The sequence below is a fragment of the Diceros bicornis genome, chromosome 34 (assembly GCF_020826845.1).
Source record: "Diceros bicornis minor isolate mBicDic1 chromosome 34, mDicBic1.mat.cur, whole genome shotgun sequence".
Lineage (NCBI taxonomy): Eukaryota > Metazoa > Chordata > Mammalia > Perissodactyla > Rhinocerotidae > Diceros > Diceros bicornis.
This window is the reverse complement of record NC_080773.1, coordinates 26,556,592-26,581,593: the sequence shown is the minus strand read 5'-3', so window position 1 is coordinate 26,581,593 and position 25,002 is coordinate 26,556,592. Positions and strand designations below refer to the sequence as shown.

The 25,002-nt window shown below is 48.8% G+C and overlaps 2 pseudogenes; both read right to left on the bottom strand.

Annotated features, from left to right (window-relative positions):
- Nucleotides 1-3,711: 3,711 nt before the first annotated feature.
- LOC131397655 (sialic acid-binding Ig-like lectin 14) lies at nt 3,712-8,750 on the bottom strand (annotated as a pseudogene).
- A 2,917-nt stretch (nt 8,751-11,667) lies between these two features.
- LOC131397654 (myeloid cell surface antigen CD33-like) lies at nt 11,668-23,327 on the bottom strand (annotated as a pseudogene).
- Between the last annotated feature and the right edge of the window lie 1,675 nt (nt 23,328-25,002).

Genomic DNA, 25,002 nt, shown 5'->3' with positions numbered 1-25,002 from the left:
TCCCCCTCTGCACAGAGCGGGAAGACACCTCACAGCCCAGAGACCCCGACCCACCCAGAGGGAAGCAGACCAGGAACAGACCCCATGCCCTGCCCCCATCTCAGGGTTTCTCTCCAGCACGGGAGCCTGATGTAGGACCTCTGAGGACATTTGAGGAGTGGGACTCAGTGAATCCCTAAGGGCCTCCCATCTGATGTGCTTCTGAGCCCTGTTGTCCTCACCAGGCAGCTGGTCAGCTCCTGCCTGACCCCGGATGGTCACAGCCTCATCTAGAGCCCAGGTGGTTGGCCCTGCCAGGTGGAGGACTATTTAGGGTCTGTGTGAGGGTCAGGGGTGGAGGAAAAGAAGAGATCTTAGGGAAGGTGAGGGCAGCAGCCATTCATTCATTCATTCATTTATTCACTCTCCAAACACTTAGTGAGCATCTCTGTGTTGGTGAGGCTGGAGACAAGAAGGGAGAAGACCGACCTGGTCCATACCCATGAGGTGCTCCCTACCCAGTGGAGTCACGTCCTCCCCAAACACTCAGTACTGTCGGGCTCTAGAGCTGCAGTCACCGGTGAGTTTGCTGTGTGTCCTGGTAGCATATTGGATCTTTTCTAAAATAAGAATTTTTATTTATTTTTAAATTTAGTCTTAAAGAAAAACTCTTTTCAAGTTTCACAACTTGAAACTGTATTCCCATTAAACAAAATCTTCCCATTTCCCTCCACCTCCCAACCCCTAGCAACCACTATCTCATTTTCTACCTCTAGGAATTTGTCTCCTTTAGCTTCTTCATTTTATTGCAATCATATAGTATTTGCCTTTTTTGTGACTGGTTTATTTCACTTACCATAATGTCCTCAAGCTTAATCCACGTGGTAGGATGTGTCAGAATCCTTTCCTTTTTAAGGCTAAATAATATTCTATGGTAGGTGTACACCACACAGTGTTTATCCATCCATCTGTTGAGGGACACTTGGGTTGCTACCACCTTCAAGCTATTGTGCATATGCTGCTGTGAGCACAGGTGTGGAAATATCTCTTTGAGCTCCTGCTTTCAATTCTTTTGGATAAATACCCAGACGTAGAATTGCTGGGTCATATTTTAATTCTATTTTTAATTTATTGAAGAATCCCCATTCTCTTACCATCTTCTCTATTTTTCACCTCATCTGTTGTCATCACCTTACACTGGCTATTCATTTTAACACCTCCAGTCTGGACCCTTCTTCTGATCTCCAGACATTTATATCCAGATGCAAAGGGGTTCCTGGACCCAATTTCAGTGTGTGAGTGTGGAGGTTTCCCCACAGCAACAAGCAGGTCTCAGACACCAGCAGTGTCTCCAAAAATTCAACTCAAGTCTGACACTATCTACCAGGGGGTAGAATCAGATTCCAAGGGTAAAGGGCTCCATCCCACAAGACCACCCTCCAGTTCAGACTCCAGCTGCAAATCCAGGGTGTTACCTGTACTTCTGATCAACCGGCTACAAACGAGAGGTTCCCACGACCCCTCCTTTCATTTGATTAATTTGCTAGAATTGCTCACAGAACTCAGGGAAACACTTACTTATGTTTACCAGTTTATTAAAGGATGTGACCAGGGATGCAGGTGAGTATCCAAAGGGCAGAGACGTGTAGGACAAAGTGTATGGGGAGGGTCACAGAGCCTCCATGCCCTCTCTGGGTGTGTCACCCTCCCAGAACCTCCTTGTGTTCACCAACCCTGAAGCTCTCTGAAAAAGACTGTGAGCTATCCTTTTGGGTTTCTATGGGGCTTCGTTACGTGGTCATGATTGACTGAGTCATTGGCCATTGGTGACTGATTCGACCTCAAGCCCCTTCCCCTCCCTGGAAATCAGAGGGTAGGACCGAGAGTCCCGATCCTCTGATAATATGGCTGGTTCTCCTGGCAACTAGCCCACACTGGTTGTGGGGTCCAAAAGTCACCTTCATTAACATGAACTAGAAATTCCCAGAGTTTTTGGAGCTGTGAGCCAGGAACTGTAGACAAAGATCAGATATAAATTATAATGTCACAGAAGGCAAGGGGCTACCCAAGTGAGGCAGGAAAGAATGATCAGAGCCCCAAGGTCTTGCCTTCTGGGCTCATGCACAATCATTTGTCCTGGAGAAGCAGGTCCTACCTGGCCAGCCACCGGAAAGTCAAGGCCTCGCGATCGTCCTGGAGGTGGCCTGCTAGAGGTGGGTCTCAGGACAGCACATATGGGAGCCAGAGGCAGAATAGAGTCCAGACAAGGCAAGACAACTAACATACACCTTCACTCACTTCATCCATCCATTTGTTCATTCATTCATTCACAAACTAACATAAAAAAATACAGATTTGAATCAGTCCTGACTCTCAACTATTTCAAGCAGTGGGGGAAGACAGACAAACTTGTGCTTTATTTGAGGGCAACTGGGAGCTGTGGAAGGTTTTTGAGCAGGAAAATGACAGGGTCTTATAGATATCAACATGATTCCCCTGAGGTCAGTATAGGGAAAAGCTGGAAGGGAGAGACTGGAGGACAAGAGGCCAGAGAAGAAACTGTTGGGATTATTCAGGATGGAGACTCAAGTCTGTGTGGACACAGCAGCCTTGGTGATGGAGGAAAAAAGCAATTTCAGACACTTCCAGCAAGTGAAATTTGAAGGGAGGTGTAGAGAGTGAGGGCGGGAGGTGTCTGGAGTGATTCTCAGAGCCCTGACTCTAGCAACTAACAGGGTGAGGTGCCCTCGCCCAGAGCAGGGCAAACGTGCTGGGTTGGGTGGGAAGAAGGTGGGAGAGATGGCAGCTGAGTCAGCCCCGCGGGTGGACTTGTTCACTAAGGGGGAACAGAGGGCCTGGGAGGAGCTGTGGGAACACACACACACACACACACACACACACACACACACACACACACACACTCCCCTCCCACACCAACGCATATAGTAATCAAATCATTTAAACCTAGGGAAAAAGAGAAAATATTCAAACCAGCGAAGCAAAAGACAAACTAAAAACGGAGATGAAAATTACAGCAGAATTCTTATAAGAAACTATGCAGGTCAAAGAATTTGAAGAACTGAAACGGGAAAAATGTTAACCTAGAATTCTTGACCCAATAAACATATCTTTCCAAAATTAATGTAAATGAACATTTCTCTGACCAACAACAGCAGAGGGAATTCACCCCAGTGCACCTGCACTATAAAAAATATACGAAAAGATCTTCAGGCAGGAGGAAAATGATACAATACAGACACTGGAATGTGTACAAAGGAATGAAGAGCCATTGAAATGGTTAATATGTGGATCAATATACAAGAGTTTATTTTTCTACTTAAAAACTCTCTTTAAAATGTACTGTTCTAAAAAAAATAATATATTATAGGGTTTATAACAATATAATAGGGGGTTGAATTATGTGCTTACCAAAACCACATTAAGTTAAGCATGCAGAAGCAACATATTACATGAACTGTAACTCAAATTAATAATAGAAAATATCTATCTCCTCACATGTCCTCCAACCATTCGTGTAGAACCATCAGGGAGAGTCCTGGATGCCAGAGGTGAAGGGTCATTTCTGGAGAGGAGGCAGGGCCACCTCATGCAGCACTTCCTATCTCCACAGAGCTGTGCCAGGGAGGGTCTCAGACACAGTGGTCTGATGGACCCTCATCCACCTGTCAGAGATCTGGAGCCCAGACCTCAGCACCACCAGGAGGAAGGGGCTCAGTCACACCTTTCAGCCCTATCCTCTTGGGAGGCTCTGACCCTGTGGGGGAAACACAGTTCTGAAATGAGAGATCGGTCCTGTAGAGGGTGTGTTCTGGAGAGGACAAGATGGGTGAAGCCATCCAAGGTGTCTCCAAATGTAGGACATCTTGAGAAGGGCTTCTCACCTGGTGTAGTAGATCCAGGTGAGGCCGTAGGTGAGAAGAAAGGCAGCCCCCATTAGGGACCCCCTGAGCAGGGTGAGGACTAGAGGCCAGGAGCCCCCCTGCTGCCCAGAGATGTGGAGCCAGGAACAAGAGAAAGCTGGGGGAGGAAGAGGAGAATGATGGAGGGGTGAGTTTCCTAAAGTCCACACCTGAGCCTGTCACTACCCCACCTAGAACGCAGGTGTTCTGCTGTACTCACCCTGCACAACTAGGTTCACGGAGACATGGTAGGAGCCCCAAGGGTCCTGAGCTCTGCAGGTGAATTCTCCTCCGTCCCCTAAGACCACCCGGGGCAGCTCCAGGACCCCAGGATCCAAGGCCTGGGAGGGGCACAGGGTCAGGCTTCCCCGGGACCAGCTCAGCCTGGCAGGGTAGTTGCCATCAGTGTCACAGATCAAGCGCAGGGACTGGCTGTCCTGGACGGGCAGGGAGGTGGCGTTGCCCAGGACCTCTGGGACTAGGGAGACAAAGAGAGCCATAGGACAGGGCTGAGAGGCCCTCTCTCCCTCTGTCCTCCCACAGACACAGGAACGGAAAATAGTGTCTCTGAGACAGCAGCACAAGCAAGTGCTGACATCCCTGAAGATCATGAGGAGGGGGAGCAGAGGAGCCTCTCTCCTCTAGAGTACTCAGGCTTCCTTCCCCAGGTGTGTCCCACTCACTGGTCACAAAGATGCTCAGAGAGGCTTCCAGGGAGCCCTACAGGTGCTGAGCTCAGCAGACGTATTTCCCATGGTGCCCCAGCTCCACCCAGGGCAGCTCCAGGACCCCAGGGTTTGAGGGTGAGGAGGGGGTCACAGGCAGGCTTCCCCGGGTCCAGCTCATGGTGGCAGGAGGGTTGCTGTCGGCAACACAGACCAGGCGCAGGGACTGGCCCTGCTGGACTGGAAGAGATGAGCTGTTGCCCAGAGCTTCAGGTCCTGGCAAGACAGAGAAAGCTGAGCCCAGGCCCTCATTAGGGGCTCTCTCTCTCTCTTTCTCTCTCTTCCTTGCATCATGTAGATCTGTTTCTTGTCTTCCACTGCCTGATGGGCTCATATTGTCTGGGCTCAGCCTCAAGGGGACAGGGCTAGGAGCAGGCACTGCAGCCTTCCCAAGAGGCCATTGTGCATTCTCCTGAACAACCTTTGTCTGCATGCCTTCCTTCTTGGCCATCGGTGCCAACATAGATCCTAGTTTTGCTTCTATGAGCCTTGCCTTTTTTTCTTTCAAAAAAGGTTCACTGAGACCAGTCTAATGTAGCTGTGTCTGAGAGCTCACAGTCTTGTGGGCGAGACATCCAAAAGCAGGTACTCACAGAGCGATAGGACATGTTTTGTGATGGGGACAAATCGGGCTGAGGGAGCCCTGAGGACGGGAGTGCATTGAGACTGTCAGGACAGGGAGGGCTTCCCGGAGGAGGAGAGGCTTAAGCAGAGCAGGAGAATGGGTGGGAGCTGGCTAGAGGGTAGTGCCAATGGAAGAACATTATGTGAGGAAAGTAAAAGAGGTGCAACTATAGCTGAGGTGTGAAATCACCCTCCATGCTCAGGGAAAAACAAATAGTTCTGTAAAGTTTGAGTGAATGGGCATGTTTGTGAGTGTTTACATGTGAGGCTACTGGAAGAAATTATGGAAGATTTAAAACACTACACCAGAGTGGGGAAAGTCAGAGGCATCAAAGAAAATATTGATTTACTCAGCCATTGGTTTACTAGTAAATGTTTAATGACCAGCTCATTGGGGGAGAAAAAAAAAAGCCCTGATTTGTAGTATTTGCCAATATCCTTGGCAACTCCCATCTTGGCCAACGTCAACCACCCAATTTGAAGTCACTGAACCCAGATTGGGAAAAGATGGACACAATTGGCTGTTGCCAACCAGTGAGATCGAACACCAGTACACCACTAAATGAACTCAAAAGAAAAATGCATGTTTTTGCCTGGAAAAATCACCATATGCTAAGTCAAAAGGCCATCAATAGACTGGAAATCAATCCTTTCAACTAACACACAGCTAATGTCCTTAATATGAAAAGAGCTTCTTCAAACCATCAAGAAAAAATCCACAAAGAAAAACAAACAACTCTTAAACATAATGAAAGATACTCAACCTAGTCACAAAATGATACTGCAACTTAACATGACAGTGAATTCACTTAGGATCAGCAAGGATGAACATGTTCAACACGGAAGGAGGTGCGTTGCAGGTGGGAGTATAAACAGAACCACCTCAATGCAGTGGGATTTGGTCACATCTGTAGAAATTACAAACATACCCTTTGATCCAGGACTGTCTTCTCTAGGAAATATCTGACAGACACACGCACACATGTGGGAAATGTTCTCACAAGTTCTTCAGTGCAGTATTATTTGTCTGAGGAGAAGACTGGAAACAGCGTCGTTTTCCAACAATGGGGGACCAATTAATTACTTTATAGTACAATATATTTCCAGTTGGAAAACCACGGAGTCATCAGTAAAAATGAAGAAAGTTTCCTATGTACTGATACAGAAGGATCTCTAAGATAGACTAAGTTGTTGAAAAAGACAGGTTTAGTTCATAGAAATGTACCAATGTCACCTCCTTAGTTGTGACAAATGTGCCAAGGTGATGTAAGATTTTAATGATGAGGGAAGATGAATGATGGATTATGGAAACTCTCTGTACTATGTAAATCAAAAATTACTGCATGTGAAAAGATAATTAAAAATAATAATAAAGATATAGAGCAGTGTGTATAGTATGATGTGTACATGTGTGTGTGTTTTTAAATGTATATCCATAGGTTATACTTGGGAAGATAACAAAGAGGGAGGTATACAAGATGCTGAATACTATTTTATTCTAATTAAATTTGGCTAGGGACTAAATTGAGTTTCCCCCAATTCATGTGTTGAAGCCCTAACCCCCAGTGTGGTGGTATTTGGAGGTATCTGGATGAGCTGTTGGGAGGTGATTAGGCTTAGATAAGGTCATGAGAGTGGGGCTCTCATGATGACATTGGTGCTCTTATAAGAAGAGAAGCCAGAGGGCTGGCTCTTTCTCAGCCTTGTGAGGACACAGTCAGAAGGTGGCCATCTACAAGCCAGGAAGAGAGCCCTCATGAGGAACTGAGTAGATGGCATCTTGATCTTGGAATTCCAGCCTCCAGAACTGCAAGAAATAAATTCCTGTTGTTTAAGCCCCGCAGTCTGTGGTACTTTGTTATGGCAGCCCAAGCAGACTAAGGCACGTTTTATGTTTACTACTTTAAACACTAGCATTAAAATGATCCAAGGAGGCTGGAGGAGTAGGCAGGGTCCAGATCCTAAGGAGAACGGGACAGGATTTGGGACAAGGATGTGTCCCTGGTGTGGAGACAGCACATCCGCTGGACATGGAAGAGGCCCTTCATACTCCCTGATGGCAGGTTCAGCTGTGGGGCAAGGCCAGCTTGTAAGCTGATGATCCAGTGGGGGACTTTCCACATCTACTGTCCCCACACCTGGCCTGAGCCTTTCTCCCTTCTGAGTTCTGAACCCCAGCTCTGCTCTGAAGGGAGGAGACAGACCCTACGTCCACCACACCTCTGGGAGAGGAGAGGCTGCGTCCTACCTGTGCCTTCTTTCTGGAACACGCTGATGGTCAGGTTCTGGGGTGCATCTGGACAGACAGATATAATTGTTCCCTTTTCAGTGGCAGGAAGGTGGATGTTGGCCCTTCTCCCCAGAAACTTTAGAAATAAGAGGGGGTGGAGTTGAGTGTCCTCTTTCCTTCCTCCCAGAAACAGCTTGCAGGACCCAGCACCCAGTACCCCAGGCCAGGACCCCCTTCCCCTCCCCCACACCCACTGCCCTCAGGGATCCGGCCATCCTGGCCTGGCACTCACAGGACACGTTGAGCCGGATGATCCTCTCCGAGCTCACGTCAGCTCCGGGGAAGGTCACTCGACAGGTGAGGTTGGTGCCATGGTCCTGGGGCCGTGGGGTGAGGGTGAGCACTGAGGAGTGGGGGATCTTGGGTCCCCGGGAGGTGATGGTGGCCCCGATTCAGGAGAAGGTGGGGGACGTCCCCCTCTCACAAGCCCATGGCATTGCACCAGTAATGTTCTTGGGGTGGCCAGATTCTAGGGTCCCCTGAATGTGGATGTCAGGTGTCTGTGTCAGAGCTGAGGAGGAAAGAGACAGAGACCCAGGCCCTGGATATGGGGACCCCAAGCGTAACCCTAAGAGCAACCTCTGCCTCAGGCCAGCCATATCCTCCCCAGCTGTCCTCAGTGTCCTGTCCTTCTGGATCATCCTTGGTCACTCCCAGTATGAGATGCAGAGAATCCCCTCCTGGCCCTCTGAACCCATCCATGTGTCCTCTCCTTGACCCCATTCTTTACCTGTCACATGCATAGAGAGCGAGTTCTCTCTGTAATCATATTTCACATAAAACCCTCTCTCTACTCTAAAGACATATGTCCCAGAGTCCCTCCTCCTGGTGTCTGTGATGTCCAGGGAGCAATCATAGACCCGGGGGTCTCCAAGGAGGTGGAATTGGCCCTGGGTCTCCCCCTGCACTTCACCATCTGGGTTGTTTGTGGCCACGCGTGTACCCTGCTATTGATATCCCCATTGTCGGAACCAGTAGCCATGAGCTGGGTCAGAGTGAGTGTATCCAAATGGAGGGTAGGAGACATTGCAGGGCACTCGGACGCACAGGCCCTCCTGCACTGTCACTGATTTCACTTGCAGCCAGACTCTCCCATCCTGAGCCTGGGACCCTGTAGGGAAACGAGGGTCAGCCACAGTCCCCTCCCTGCCCACCCCCTTTCTCATGGACACACTCACCTGCCCACAGCAGGGGCAGCAGCAGCAGCAGCATCTTTGGGGTCAGAGCCACAGGGCCTTGGGGTCACAGGACTGAGAGGAAGCCCCAGCAGGAAGCCCAGCCTGAGGTCAAACAGGTGCCTGACCACAGAAGAGGAACTTGACACACACAGGCTGTTGGAGCTGGCGTGGTCATTGGAGAATAACCACTTCTACTTTCCAGATGGGGTCCCAATGAGGGTCACACAACAACAAGGAGGACCCGACTCACTGCTCCTGGTTCCCTGTCTGTGGCCTGTCCCTCTCGCATCATTGTTCACGTCAGGAAAGTAGGCACTGCCTGGCCAATCAGAGCTTCTAGATGCCCCAAAAGGTCAGTTGCACCAGGTGTGGACTCAGGAGGGGCTGGTGGGGGAACTTTGATCTGAGAAAGATGAGGAAGGGCCCCCCACTCCTGGGAGAGGGAGGAGGTGATTAATGAGGGAATGAACATGTCAACGTCATCTTGAGCATCTACTCCTTCTAGGGGAGTGGAATTACAGGGGACAATGGGAGAGACTTTGTCTGTGTCCTTGAGAACGGCTCTAACACCTGAAGAGGCAGAGAAACCCCAGGCCCTTCCAGCTCCTGATGGGACAGTGTGTGATGGTGGAAGCACAGGCAGGGGCTTGTAGGAACCCGATTGCTCTGTGCAGCCAGAAGGAGAGCTCGCAGGTAGAAATGGCAGAGTGGACGGGATCAGGATTCTGAGGAGGTCAGAGGACGTAACCTCCATGGGTGGTCCTGGGACTTCCTGACCTGCTCACAGCCCCTGCTCCAGGCATCCCTGGTGCTGACTGCACAGGCCAGGCCTGAGAGCTGAGCATTTGGAGCAAGATGGCAGCATAGTGTGATGTTGGGAGGAAGCCCTGACTTTGGAGTCAGGAGTCTGGCCCTTCTCCCCTCATAGCCTCAGTTTCCTCATCTGTCGCCTAGAGGGATCCCAATTCTCAGCCCTCGTCTGTGGGAGAATCCAATACGAAGACAGAAGGGGGCAGTCCTGCAGGTCAAGGGCCTGGCCCTGCCCATTCCTCAGTGGTCATTCTGAGTCCCGCCCTCAGCAAGAAGCTCCTGGTGGTCAGCACTGCCTGGAGCTTCCTCACCTGAGGCCTCCAGTGAGGGGTCAGGGCTCGGGCTCTGCAGCCAGATGGCCCCAGGCTCAAGTCTGGCTCCCTAATGCTCACTGTGCCACCTTGGGAAGGTGCTTAACCACTCCGTGGATAGTCAGATGCCTATGCTCATGGGGTGTTATAGGCTGAATTGTGTCACCCCCAAAACTCATATGTTGAAGCCCTAACCCCCAGTATCTCCAAATGTGACTGTCTTTGGAGATAGGAGTTTCAAAGAAGTAATTAAATTAACTGAAGTCATTAAGGTGGGCACTAATCTAATAGGACTGGTGTCCTTATAAGAAGAGGACATCAGGACACAGATGTGCACAGAGGGAAGATCAAGTGAAGACGGGGGAGGGGAAGGGGCCATCTACAAGCCAACGAGAGAGGCCACAGAAGGAACCGGTCCTGCCAACACATTGATCTCCTCCTTCCAGCCTCCAGAATTGTGAGAAAGTGAATTTCTGTGATTTAAGTCACCCAGTAGGTGGTATCTTGTTATGTCATCCCGAGCAAACTAATACATTGTGTCACCAAAAAGATAAACGTGTTCATGCAAGTAAAGTGCTCTGAAAAAGCCTGGTCTGGCCCACAGTGGACTCAGGCCACTGTGTCCAGTGGCTAGTCTGTAGGATGGGGCCGCTCTGGGGATGGAAGAATAAAAGGGAAGGGAAAGGTTTGGTAACCAGAGGAAACCTCTGCTGCTCCTCTGTGCACCAGCTCTGAACTCTGCAGGGCCCTTACTTTACCCCGGCCACACTTCCCCTCCTCTCCCCAGGACAAGACAGGGTCCGTGGTCCTCTGCTGGGGCTGGTCCCTCAGCTGGCTGAGCCTGTCACTGCTCCTGCACCCTGGGCACCTGTCACCCATCTGTTGAGTGTAGTGTCCTGGGGGGCAGGGCTGAGGTGAGGCTGACCCTGGAGGAGCAGCAGCCAGGGCCAGGAGTGGGGAGCAGAGACACACTCACAGCCTGGTGTGGTCAGGGCTGACCCAGCAGGGATGACGAGGCCATGGGAGCCCCAGAAGGGAGTGAAGATGTGCCTGGAGGATGGGACAGGTGCACTGGGAAGTGGAAGGTCTGGGAGGTAAGTTCATCCTCCAGAGAGCAGGACCAGAGCCAAGGACGCAGGTGTGAGCAGACAGGGAGCCCCTGCAGCTCCCCCTGCAGCCCCCGGCCAGTGCCTTTGCCCTAGTCAGCTCCTCATCCTCTCAGCTCCAGGGTCCAAGGAAATCTGAGTCTGATCTCCTCCAACACAGCTCCTGCTCCTCCTCCTCTTCTGGGGAAGGGGGTGGTAACTGAGCCACCTGATGAACTCTGCAGCTAACATTGCTCCTTGATGTCACATGCAGGGAACCCTGGTTCCCTCCTGCCCAGGTCCCTTCATCAACATACAAGTTTCTAGGAAGACATCTCAAGAGCTTCCTCTGGGAGGCTAGGGTTTGGGCAGGAGGTTGAGTATCCAAAGGGATGTCCCATCGGAGCTAGGATGAAGAACTTTCCAGACACCTCTGAGGGCTCCCAGCATGCCCCACGAACTCCACTCACACCCCCATGGGATCCTCACAGCAGGACCAAGGGGGAGCTCCAGGGACAGAAGCCACTTAGCACCTGGGCCTCCCACACTGGCTGTGACCCCAGAGCCCACTCTTCTTTGACCCGGCTTAGCTGCTCCCCGCTCCTCTGAGGTGAATCCACTTCCCTTCTCACCTGTCCCAGCTTCATGTCTCAGCCTTTCCAAAGGATGAGAGACGATCCCACCTTCCTGTCCATTCCCTGGTGGTCACTCTGAGTGTGGAAACAACTGCTGCTCTAGGCATGGGTCAGCAACCAGGGTGGTGAGGCCGCAGGGTCTGCTGGACCGTGGGCAGAAGGGACAGGTGGATGGTGATGTCAGTGAGGAGGGAGGAGGATTCTGAGAATGAGAAGGTCACCCAAACTGCAGAAAGTGGCCCAGAGTCACAGGGCATCTCTGACCTTTCTCTCCTGCTGGGAGGTTGGGTCTAGTTGGCCTGAGAACCAGGGACCCAGTCTTCCCAGGGAGCCACAGTCTTTACAACATTCCTTTACTCCATATAAACATGCACTTTCCCAGTCTGTGAGTGTGTCTGTGGTGTTTGTATATCTGTGATGTGTGTGCCTGCATATATGTGTGTGTGTTTGTGTCTTTGGTCTCTATGTTTGTGTATGTGGTGTGTGTGTCTGTTTCTTTGGTCTGTGTATATGTGTGTGTGTCTGTGTTTGTGGTTTCTGTGTGTGTCTGAGATGTGTGTATCTGTATGTATATTTGAAGTGTGTATGTGTCTGTGTGTGGGTCTATATGTGTGTCTATGGTATCTGTGTGTGCGTGTCTGAACTGTGTCTGTGTCTGTGTAAGTCCCTATTGTGTGTGTGTATATGTAAGCATACTCTAATGTCAGTTTCTCAATGATAACGTCTATGGACAACATACTGAAGAGTATAGTCCATCCCCTGTTCCCTATATATCTTTCCTGTTTCTTTTTTCTCCAATCCTCTCATCACTAGTCAATATAATATATATAATCTACTTAATTATTCTTTGCCTGTCTCTCCCGCTATTGAAATGTAAGCTTCACAAAGGATCTTGTATCCCTTCCGTTTACTGCTGAATCCACTCTGCCTAGAAAAATGCTTGGCATGTATTAGGAGATCAATAAATATTTGCTTTAAGAATTGTAAGGGGATTTAGAAGAAGTTGATGGTGCTCAGGGCAAGCTGCCCCAGGAAGCACCACTCTAGTATGCGGATTATTTCGAGCTGAAGACAATAAGGACTCAGAGAGCTCAGGAAAAATATTTGAGTTTCCCCTCCCAAACTGCCTAAAGAATTTAAAACCAAAAAATCTGTTTTAGGAAGGGGTTATTATCATGACTGCTATAAAAGATAATTTAGGATAGAGGTTACAATAGAAAAGGCACCAACAAGCCCATCTTATCGGGAGTCCTGTCTCTCTGGCCACATTCTTTGGATGGCCCTGCGAAGAGTTGTCAGACAATCATTTACAAGGGAAGTCTCCATTTGTAAAGGTATCTCCCTCTCTGTATTGAGATAAAGGGGGGGTGAGCTCATTTCTAGTAACTTATCAATGTGGAAGATGAGGCCTTGGGGCTGTATAATAAACCTTACTCTTGTTTACTGTGCTTTAGTGGTAATCTCCTGTAACTGACTCCCCCACCCCCAAAATCCTCCTTTGTCATTGGCTGAAAATGATATTTAAGACGAGAATTTCTGCTATTGTGTTGAGAAACGCAGTGTCCCTGCTTTCTCCCATGTATACATGTTATTAAACTTGGTATTATTTTCTCCTGCTAACCTGTCTTGTTGATTATTTGGCCAGCCAGAAGAACCTTAAGGAAAAGGGCAGAGGGAGATTCTCCCTCTTCCCCCGACAAAGCAAAATGAGATGACTGGCTGTCTCCCATGGAAAACTGTACATTCTTTAGAGCACACCCCTCCCGAGTTATCTGATTCTAGCATTTCACTGCCTTTGAACTATTTTACAGTGCTATAATTTGCAGATAATTCATAGCAATGCAAATAGTTCATGTCCAGAGACATTCACATTCTGTCCACTGGGGGTCACTTGAATCCTCCCACCAAGCCAGTTTCACATACATTCATTAATTCATGTCAACATCACTTTACTCCACATAAATATGCACTTCTTCCATTTCTGCCTGGTTCTCCCATGAGTGAGTTAAATAGAATGGGGTTTCCCGTTCAATGGGTAAAAATTTCAGTCACGGAAGGGGAAACAGTTCTAGAGATCTGCTGTATAACACAGTGCCTATGGTTAACACTACTGTACACTTAATAATTGCTGAAGAGGGTAGATCTCATGTTATGTGTTTTTTTCCACAATAAAAAATCTTTAACACATGTTCACTTTATATCTATATGACAGTCATGAGAGTACCTTTTAAAAGAGTTATCCTTTGACAGCATAAATGAACAAACTTGTGTGTCCCTCTGTCCATGTGTTGGCTTTTTGGTTTGTGGTGTGTTCTAGGGATTAAAAACAGAGCCCCCTGGGCCAAATAAGACAGGTGATATAACACCTTGGGCTCATCTTAAAGGATTTTGGCCATTTCCATTTGGGCAATTGGGAGCCCCTGGAGGGTTAGAAGCAGAAAAGGGACACCATTGGGTTTTTAGAATCCACTCTGGCTTCTCTGTGGGGAACAGATTGGAGGTGGGCAGAGAGCAGGTGAGAACATGAGTCTCCTTAACTGTGTATTTAAGATCCAACTATAGAAAGTGGGTCCTTGGAGGCAAGAATGTATGTCTCTCAAACGCTGTAGACTTGCTTTGCACGCAGTGATGATAAATTACATAGTAGGTGATGGATATGTGACAAATGACAGGCTTCCCAAATCTACATACAGGTAAATACATAAGTAGCAAAATCTTGCATAAAGTATTGCTTTAATTTTGTAAAGAAAATTATATATATATGTCTTTCCTTTCCCCGTATCTGCTCACTCGCAACTATAGGGAACAGTTTGGGAGCCTAGAAGTGAGATATGAACAAGTTTCTTTGTTTGTTTTTCTGTGTAGGGGCAGGGCCAACTCAGCAAGGTGCTTGCCTACTGTGCAGAGGTGGGTTGGGGGTGGGAGACAAGTCTGGGAGACACTGATCCTGGTGTTCTCATGTCTGGCCCTATTTTTCGGGCTCCCATCTCCAAGACCTTTCCCAGTCTGGAGGGGGAAAGAAGCTCAAGTTTTTCTCATCCTTCATTTTCTAGAGGCCCCCAAACCCACCAGGAAAAACAGGAGTGAGTTCAGAGTCCTGTAGAATGCTGTCTCTGGGGGTGACCAGCTGGTGAACAATGTTCTGGTGTTTGGGGGACTCAGATAAGGGGTTACCTGGGGAGGACTCTGATTGCCTGATGTGGTAGATCCTGGAGAGGCTCTAGGGGAGGAGGAAGCTAGCTCCAGTGGGCACTCCTGAGCAGGGTGAGGACCCACAGAGGGGCACACTTAGGGGAATGTGGGGAGGGGGTGAAGATCTTGTTTCCAGACCTATCAGGACCCAGACTTCCTGCTGCTTCATGACTCTGGGGCTCAGGGCAGCCTGGGTGAGTAACCGCAGGAAGTGTCTGGGCAGAGCTGGGGTGGGAGCCCAGGAGTGGTTGAGACCACCTAGTGAGAGACCAGAAGGCTCAGACGGAAATGTGAGAAAACATAGAAAGAGGAAAAACCTGTCCCAGAGTGAAAGAGTGAAAATCAGCTCACATAGAGAAAGACAGAAAGCCGTCCTGCAGGGATGGGCGGGGCTCAGGGTGGGTGGGGGACAGGTCCAGAATTAAACGTAATGTTTATTTCTCCCAAGGTCTTGCAATAGCTGTAAAATACCCTAAGGACCCCGTCTTTGACTGATTAATCCTTTCTTATCAGTGATGCCCCGAGACTGGCTTCGTTATTCCATCTAATTACTGGGGACGTTCCTGGATAAACCATTCTCACCACAGGACAACATGGAACCCCTTTAACACCTGAGGGGACTAAGAACAAAAGTCTGAGGCTGACGGCACAACCAGGAAAGTCCCGGACACCCCTGACCAGCGTCACTGACAGAGGATGTCACCAGACCTTTCCCCATGCTCCTCCCACTCTGCACCGGGGGCTGGTAAAATGATTGGCCCCCCAGAAGGCTCCATCCACCAGGAGGCACTCTGGCCCCTGGGGAGACTCAGGCAGGGGAGCTGGTGTTGTCCGTGATGCTGAAACAGTGTCAAGATTGAAGATCTGGTACCTCTCAGCTCAGCAGAAGGGCCTGAACTGAGGCTTAGGGTCCCAGTTTGAGGCCAGGAGGACAAAGGGGTGGGGATGGATGGAGCCAGGGGAGGAGCAGACAGTCAGGTGTGGGTGGTGCTTGTTTCTCTCTGTTCCTTCTTCCACCTCCCCTGTTCACTCTCAAGCATCGTCCCTTCTGGGGACGCTGTCTCTGCCCCACCTGTCTGAGCGCCAGGGTGGGGGGATGTTCTCACTAAGGCTCTCTGTTTACTGGCCTCTGCACTGCTCCTTTAAATAGCGTGCTTCATAGCAGCCTTACCAAAACAAAACAAAAACTCTGAAAGTGAGGAGTCTAGTCTTCACATTTGACAAAGGAGAAAATTTGTCAAATGTGAAGGAATATCAGACACTACGCCTGGGTCCCTTTCTCCCATTCTGTCCACCTGCCCCAGTGCCTCAGGGCAGGAGAGGAGAGTCTCAGGCCTGATGGGGAAGGTAAGTTCCTCCTGCACACTTATTTCTACTCCATCCCCCTTGCAGGTGGTGTTGGACTCACCTGATATGGTCAGAGGGGCTCCCCTTCCATCCAGGAGAGAGATGAGCCTTCCTGGATGCCTTCTGTTTCTCAGTCATGATTTGGGAAACGGTGAGTCTGAGCGCCCTTACTCTGTTGGGTGGGGGACCGAGATGCCCTGCTCTGTATTGTTCCTCCAGTCCTGGGGTCCTAAACCAGCTGGTCTTCTTCTTACCACCTTCCAGAATTTTCCTTTGGTTGTTTCTTGCACCATTTACATGGTTTATAGCTGTGAATAGAGGAGAGAAGAAGGGAACAATGGGTTGATGCCATATTGTCTGAATTGTAAGTCTAACCGTCAATTTTTAATGTTTTCAACAAACGGGTTGACCCGTATGACCCACCCTGACATTATCATAAGCAGAAGTCTGACTCATCTCTCCTTGGACGTAAGGCAGGGGAAGGCGGGGTTAGGTATCAGTACTTTTTACACCACACCAGAATCTTCCATTTTTTGATTTAAGAATCACTTTATGAACTTATGACATAATGCTTTATCTCTGTCATGGGTTTGGTGCTGTTGGCCAAGTTTGGACTATTTTGGTTTAAACTGATATTTATTAAAATTAAAATATTATGTTTTTTAGAAGGAAGATTATGAGCTCCTGCTTCCCTCTGCCTTCTCAATCCAGACACATTTCTGAGCTCATTTTGAAGGATAAGAAGGTGTTAGCCAGATAAGAACACGGTGATGGGCCTTCCTGGAAGAGGGACGTGGATGCACAAAGGCAGTGAGGACTGCATCAGAATTGGGGCACTTAGAGAATGACTTGAGGGATTGATGGGTTAGGATATGGTGATGGACAAGTAGACAGGGTGAGAAGAAGAGCAACCCAGAATAGAGGTAAGAAAACCACAACCCATGGGCTGCCTGCTTTTGTAAATAAAATTTTGTTGGAACACAGCCACTTTAATTCATTTTCACATTGTCTGTGGCTGCTTTTGTGCTATAAACATGGAGTTGAATAGTTGCAACAGAGACCATACAGCTTGCAAAGCCTAAAATATTTGGTATTTGTCCCTTTACAAAAAAAGTTTCCTGATCCCTGACTTAGAATGTCAGATTGAGAAGCTTGTAAATTATTCTTTTTGGTTGAGGAGATACAGAGGTATTTTGAGTATGGTCGGCTCTGAGTTTTAGGAAATTTCTAAAGATTAATGTCTGATTTTTCCTAGAACAGGACTAGTAGGAGGCAGGCAGGATGGAAAGGAGAGATTCGGGAGTGGAGAGAGATGATGCTGGAGGCCAAGTCAATGCAGAGGTCCACAGGAGGGGTTTGAGTAAAGAGTGAACTGACATGTTGCCGATGTGGTGTCTGGGACAGAGCACACCCAGCCTCTGGGTGAAATGCCACTAAGGCCTTTCTGTTCAAGGGAGAAGGAACCATGATACACCAACTCTCACATTGTACCAGGACTTCTGCTGGGTATTTTCCACATGTGCTTTTATTCAATCCTCACAGCAACACTGTGAGGTAGGACTTCTTACACCCATTTCACAGAGCAGGAAAGCGAGACATGAAATGGCAAGGTGGCTTGCTTGATGTCGTACTCTTAATAAATAAAAGAGCATGGATTTGATCCCACACCTCTCTGATTGCAAAGCTGAATATATTTCCAGTACCGCAAGAAGCTCATGTACAATAGTTTATACACCCATTGCCTATGATAATGTTAAGTCTCCAAGAATCAACATTTGGGTCCCCTTTCCTGTAGAGGATATGGACACTCCAGCTGAGACTGATGCACTGGTTGGTTCTTCCCTGGGTCCTGTAGGTGCTCTCCTGAGGATTCACCCTGTCAAAGCTGAGGGAGGCTTAATGCATGTCTTTCTCCATCTCCAAGGCTCAGGTGTTCCCTGCAGAGCTTGTGGGGTCAGCAGCCTGACTAACTTGGATTCCTTCTGGTGCTTCTGCATGGAGAGCAAAGAAGGGGGTCAGATAAGAACAGCGGTGGGGGGGAGGGAGAAGGCAGAGAGGGTCCATGAAGTGAATTGATTCTGATGCAACATTGGTTCATGCTTTCATCAAACGTTTCTTAAGTTCCCATTTATTCAATTATCCAACAAATATAGCACTTATTGGTTTCTTTCCAATACTACTGAACACTCACATAGACCTATGTGGAAAATACTATTATTTTACAGAGAAAGAAGCTCAGTCTCAGAGAGGTTAGGTACTTCCCAAGGTCACACAGCTACTGATCATGGTCTCTCTGAGGTCTCCTATGTGCCGGACACTGGATTACAGGAAAGTGCTATTAAAATCTACTTCTCCTCCTGTGTGTGTCTCCTTTACTCTCACACTACTATCACACTCACAACTCTTCTAACACCAGATGTGTGGGGGTATTTTTCCCCACAACAAGCAATTCTCTGTGACACCAGGTGCGTGTCCTACAATTGAACTCAATTCTGACACTCTTTACTTGGAAAGAGCATAGGAATCCACAGGTTAAGGGCTCGGTCCCACAATAGCCGCCCATCCTTGAAATACCCATCTCAAGTCAAGGTTGTCACGTGTGCTTCTGACCAACTGAATACAAATTGGCGGTTCCCATGCCCAACTCCTTGGGTTTAATTAATTTGCTAGAGTGGCTCAGAGAAATCAGGAAAACAGTTTACCTACTGTGTACCAGCTTATTATAAAAGGGAATGATAAAGGATACAGATGAACATCCAGATGGAAGAGATGCATAGGGGAAGGTAGGTGGAAAGGGGCAAGGAGCTTGCATGTTCTCTCTGAGTGCACTACTCTACCAGCACCTCCACGTGTTCACCAACTTGGAAGCTCCCTGAACCCCATGCCTTTGGGATTTTCATGGAGGCTTCCCCACATAGGCATGATCAATTATTGACTGCATTCCCAGCCCCTCTCTCATCTCTGGAGAAAGGGGTCAGTGATTAAAATCCCCATCCAAGAGCCCACCAAGAGTCACCTCATTAAAACAAAATCAGTGCTATCACCCAGGAGGTTCCAAGGGATTTAAGAGTACAACCATTTTCTGCTGCAGACTAATTTCTCAGATCTAGATTTACTGCAATATTTCTCAAGAGTCTTTCCACTTCCTCTCCTCCCATTCTGTCTTGACGTCACTCCAATCAGGATATCTGCCTCCACCAGGCTACCAGATCTGCTTTTGTCAAGAACAGATGTGATACTACTTAGCTAAATTTAAATGGTCATTTCTCAGACCTTATTCTACTGGACTTATTAGCATTTGAAACAAATGAGTCCTCTGTCCTCTGAAGCTCCAGCTCCCCTTGGCCACCAGGACCCAACCCTACACTCTCCTGGTCATTTATTCTTCCTCAGTGGTCTTCTTGCTGTTTCCACCTTATTTTCCTGAATTTAAATGCTGGAGGGTCCCAGGGCTCTCTTTGTGGTACTCTTCTCTTCTTTGTCTTTTCATCCACTATCAGACCTTGATGTGGATGACACCAAATCTCTATGTGGCCCCCCGGACCCCTCTCTGAACCTCCAAACTTTGCCAACTACTTGTCATCTTCACTTGAATGTCTCAGAGGTACCTCAAACTTACAGTAACCAAAATAAAGTTTGGTGCCCTCTTGAAAGTATACTCCTCCTGCAGAACTGGAAATTTCAGGAATTGGCAATTCAATTCTTTAAGTTGCTCAAGGCAACCACATTGGAGTCCTCTTTGGTATCTATAGACATTTATAGACATCTATGGCTATCTGTGGCTAACCATAGACATCTAAGGAGCTATCTTTGGTGTATATGTACGTCTGTGACTTCTATTAACATTTATGAAATCTATGACATCTATGGAGTCATCTTTTCTATCTATGGACATCTATCACATCTATTGACATCGATGACATCTGTAACATCTATGGATATCTATAACTTCTGTTGACATCTATGGAGTCCACTTTGGCATCTGTGACACCTATGACGTAGAGGCAGTGAGCTATCTTTGATCACGTTCCACATGTACTCTATCACTCCACTAACAAATCCTGTTGGCTCCACCTTCCAAATGTACCTAGAACCTAACTTCTGACACCAGATTCATCATTGTTACCCTGGGACTGTGGGCCACCCTGGGGAGATGTGGTGGGCAGACTACATGCCAGGACGCCCACATCACTCACCGAGGAAGCTGGTCCGATGGCAGAGTGTATGTCATCCACGCCCACTGCTGTCCTGACTGCTCTCTTCCTGTAGGTCTTCACTCTGATGGGAGACACCAGGATCTCTGATACAGGGTCACTCTTTTGAATCTGGAGTGAGTGACTAAGGCAGGTCGAGGATGGCGTGATCCTGGGAGGCTTCATAACAAGACTCCGTAACAAGGTACTCACACTCCAGGATGCCTAGAAGCAGGGCTGGGAAAACACTCATGCTGGCTCAGGGGCTACCAGCTGGATTCTCGCCACCACCATAACTCCACCCTTGCTCCAGCCTCTCACAACCCCTCCAGGTCCCTCTTCTCCAACTCTTGGCCCACTCCCAACCCAGCTCACATGAAGAAGATGAGGCAGACACAGAGAGCGAGCAGTGCAGTGACACCAGCTCCCCTGATGGCCCGCTGAGTCACTCCTGCCCTGGTCCCTGGTTCACCGGCAGACAAGAGACACTTGGGGTGAACTCCAATCTTGATGAGCAGGCACGTGTCTTCTCCTCTTCAGCATATAGAGAAGGACACCCTTCCCCTCTTATCCAGGGTTCAGCCTCTGGGTCCTTCCACCCATCATAGGACCTCACCCTTCTCCAGAATGGCATGGTCCATGTGACACCTCCTATCCAGCACCAGCACTCCTGTCCAACAAACTCCATCTCTTCCAGGACTCAGGGTCTTCTCCATCCAGGGTCTCTCTGCAACAAACCCAAAACCTACCCACAGCAGGAGAGTGAGGCTCTGGGCTCTGTGGGCATTCCGGAGAGAAAGAGAAACACAATCCAGAGAGCCCTATGGGATGCTGAATAGCTTTGTCTTTCCTTCCTTCTGGGGAGGGTGCCTGAATCTCCTCTCCTGTCCTCCACTGACCCTGACCATGAGGGTCAAAGGTGGTCTTTCATGCCTCCAGAAGGGGGTGGAACCTGAGAGTTTCAGAACTTCATGTCAGACCTAGACAGCTCTCCTGGCCCTGCCTGGCCACGCATCCTGGGAACCCGACATCTAGGGTGAGGGATGTATCTCTGGGCATCAACTGTCAGCAGTTTGATGGGCACCACTGAGAAAGCCACAAGGGGATTCACTGTCCAGTGAGGGTACCAGATGCCATTACCCACGAGAACAGAGCAGTGGGGGGAGCTAGGCTCCAGAGAGAGGTCAGGGTGAGGATGGAGATTGACAGTCCAAAAAGAGCCAAAAGAGATTTTCGAGACAACGAAACTACTCTGTGATACTATAATGATGGATACACGTCATTACATATTTGTCCACTGTTGCTGCACATACAATGTACAAGACCAAGAGCGAACCCTAATGTCAACTACGGACTTTGGGTGACAATGACATGTCAATGTAGATTCATGGGTTGTAACAAATGTCCCCTCTGGTGGGCGATGTTGATAGTGGGGAGGCAGTGCATGTGTGGGTAAGTGCAACAGGTAAATGGGGAATCTCTCCAACTTCCTCTCAATTTTGCTGTGAATCTTAAACTGCTGTAAAAAATAAAGTCCACAAAGAAATTTCCCCCAAGGCCTTCAGTGACTAGAGGAAGATATAGAGCACATTTAGGATAGGCAGGGAGTAAGTTGTGAGTCATGTGGGCAAGATGGATGTTGGAGGACATTGGGGGAGGAGGCTTGACAGGGGCTTCTTGTGTCTAACCCCTGCCCCCCACCTCAGCCCCACCATCTGAGCTCAGAAAGTGCAGCTCTGACCGGACCTGGAAGAGACCCTACCCCAGTCAATACCTCTGGGTGGAGACTCCTTCCTACTTGTGTCATCCTCTAGGCAGACACCGATTGCTGGGTTCTCTGGAGCACCTAGGCTGAGACGAGGGGGTTTCCCCCTTCAGTGGAGAGGGTCAGGTGATATGTGTAGGCATCCACCCTACCCCCAGGAGCCAAATAAATGGTGTAGGTACAGATCTTGTGTCCTTTTAGGTCCCCTACTCAGCCAGACCACCGGGACAAAAACACCAAGCTTCCGCAGTCTGGTCCTCCTACCCCCCACACTCTCAGGGACCGAAGCATCCTGGCCCAACACTCACAGGTGATGTTGGGCTGGATGGTCCTTTCTAAGGTCGCACCAGCTTCAGGGAAGTTCACCTGACAGGTGAGGTTGATGCCAAGGTGCTGGGGCTGTGAGGTGAGGGTGAGAACTGAGCAGAGGCGGGTCCTGAGGCCCAGGGAGGTGAGGCCATCTGATGTCCAGAAGAAGATGGGGGGTGTGCCCTGCTCACAGGCCCAGGGCACAGAGCAGGTCTGGTTCCTGGGGCAGCCAGACTCCAGGGTCCCCGGAATGAGGATGTCGGGTGTGTAGGTCAGGGCTGGTGAGGAGATGGGGAGACATAGTGATAAGGAGGGAGAGTCCGAGGTGTGGCCATGAGTGAAGACTCAGGCTTTGGTCCAGCTCCTCCTCTAAGTCCTGAAGACACTGTGCCGCAACCCTTCCCAGAAGAGAGATCCCATCCCAGCCCTGCCCTGAGACCCTCATGTCCTTCTCCTGTGGTGATTCCTGGATCCCGCTTCTTACCTGTCCCACGCACAGAGAGAAGGTTAGATTTGTAATTGCGTTTTTCCTTTCCTCTCTCCATGCAAAAAAAAAGTATCTTTCATTGTCACTCTTCTGGCGTCTCTTATGTCCAGGGAGCAGTTGTAGGTCCCGGGGTCTCCAAGGAAGTGGAATCATCTCTGAGTCTCCTGTACTTTAAGATCTGGGTTGTTTGCAGTCACAGGAGCATCCCGGTGTGGATTTGCCCCTTCCCAGAACCAGTAGCTGTGAGTTGGGGCAGAGTCAGACCTGGAGTCCCAGGGATAGGAGAAGCTGCAGGGACTGGAGATGCACAGGCCCTCCTCCACCATCACAGACTCCTGCACTAGTAGCCAGAATCTCCCATCCTTAGCTAGGGACCCTGTGGGGAAAGGAGGGTCAGCTGTAGCCCCTATCCTGCCCACCCCTTCTCCCCTTGACCCACTCACCTGCCCACAGCAGAGTCAGTAGCAGCAGCAGCATCTCTGAGATAGAGGGTTCTGGGTGTCAGTCCTGTGTCTGACAGGAGAAGGAGAAGGCAAGTGGGAGGCGGCACAACTGGGAGACCTACAGGAAGCTGGGGAGGAGCACGAGACCTCGGACATTTGTAGAAGAGGAACTGCAAGCCGGTGCTCATCCCCCCTCTGCACAGACTGTGCAGACAATCCAGTGCCCAGATGCCCCGAGATCTGCCCAGAGGGGAGCAGAGAAGGTGGAGACCCCGTGTCCTGCCCCCCATCTCGGGGCTTCCCTCCAGCACCAGAGCCCAGACCAGACCCTCTGAGGACATCTGAGGTGTGAGACACAGTGAATCTCTAAGGGCCTCCCATCTGGGTGCTTTTCTGAGCCCTGGTCTACACTGGGGAGCTGGTCAGCTCCTGCTGGCCTACGGAGTGTCACAGCCTCGTCTAGACCTCAGACGGTAGGTCCTGCTAGGTGAAGGATTCTTGAGGGTCTGCAAGAGTGTTTGGGGCAGAGGAAAGAAGGGGTTCCGAGGTGACATGAAGGTAGCAGAAGTTCATTCATTCGCTAATTCATTCTCCAAACACTTAGTGAGCATCTATGGTTTGAGGAGGCTGGAGACAGACGGGAGTCGCCAGACCTGGTCCATGCCCGTGAGATGCTCCCCACCCAGTGGCATCACTTCGTGCCCAAACACTCAGTACTGTCGGACTTTAGAGCTGCAGTCACTGGTGAGTTTGCTGTGTATCCCGATAGCATAAGGGATATTTTATAAAAAATGAGTATAGGATATTTTTTTCTTTTTACTTGTATGCTGATTCGTGAAGTTACAATGGGATCTTCAAAAGAAAAACCGTGCAGAATCTTCCTGTAAAACAAAAGGGGAACACATGTTCTAGGACCCAGTGCAGAGGAAACTTCCTTTCCCTGATTGCTGCCTGAGTGGACTGGAGTGAATTTTTTTATATCCTCATCATACAGATTAGCATCTCCTGTCATGGAAGACATCTTCTCACAGTTACATGTGGCTTATAAGGCATAATATTCCCAGAAAATGTGAGTGGAATCTACAGCTACAATTGAAATTTTAGTTTCAGCTCATGTGGTTTTGCATCTCACTCTGCATCGTATGCGTCTGGCAAATCCTTGACACCTCTGACACAACAGCATTTACCACCATCAATTAGCAAAATCTTTCAAGTACAGTAGTATCAAGATAACTGTTCCTTCAACTTTACAGACAGAGAGATATTTTACACCCTTATTTGAAATGTGAGGAATTGAGTCTCAGATAAGTAAAATAATACTAGTTCTAGGTTATTAAAAAAGTGAGAATGTGTCACACAGTGGAAATCCCAATACAACTGGCTTCACAGTCAAGAATGTTATACCATGTTCATGGACTGGAAGTTTCAGTGAATTCTCATTGCTTTTCTTTAATGAATCTTATAATTTACATAAAATAAAATGTACCCAGTTGAAAGTTACATTTATATGAATTTTTACCAACATATACAGCCCAGTTACAACCTCCACAATTAAGAGATAGATTGTTTCCACCACCCCAAAATGTTTTCCCAAATCTTTTTTCAACTCATCACTCCCACCTCCACCTCAGGTAACCACTGATACTCTCTATCTTTAAATTAATTTTGTCTGTTGGAGAATTTCCTAGAAATATACTCATTTGTGTCTA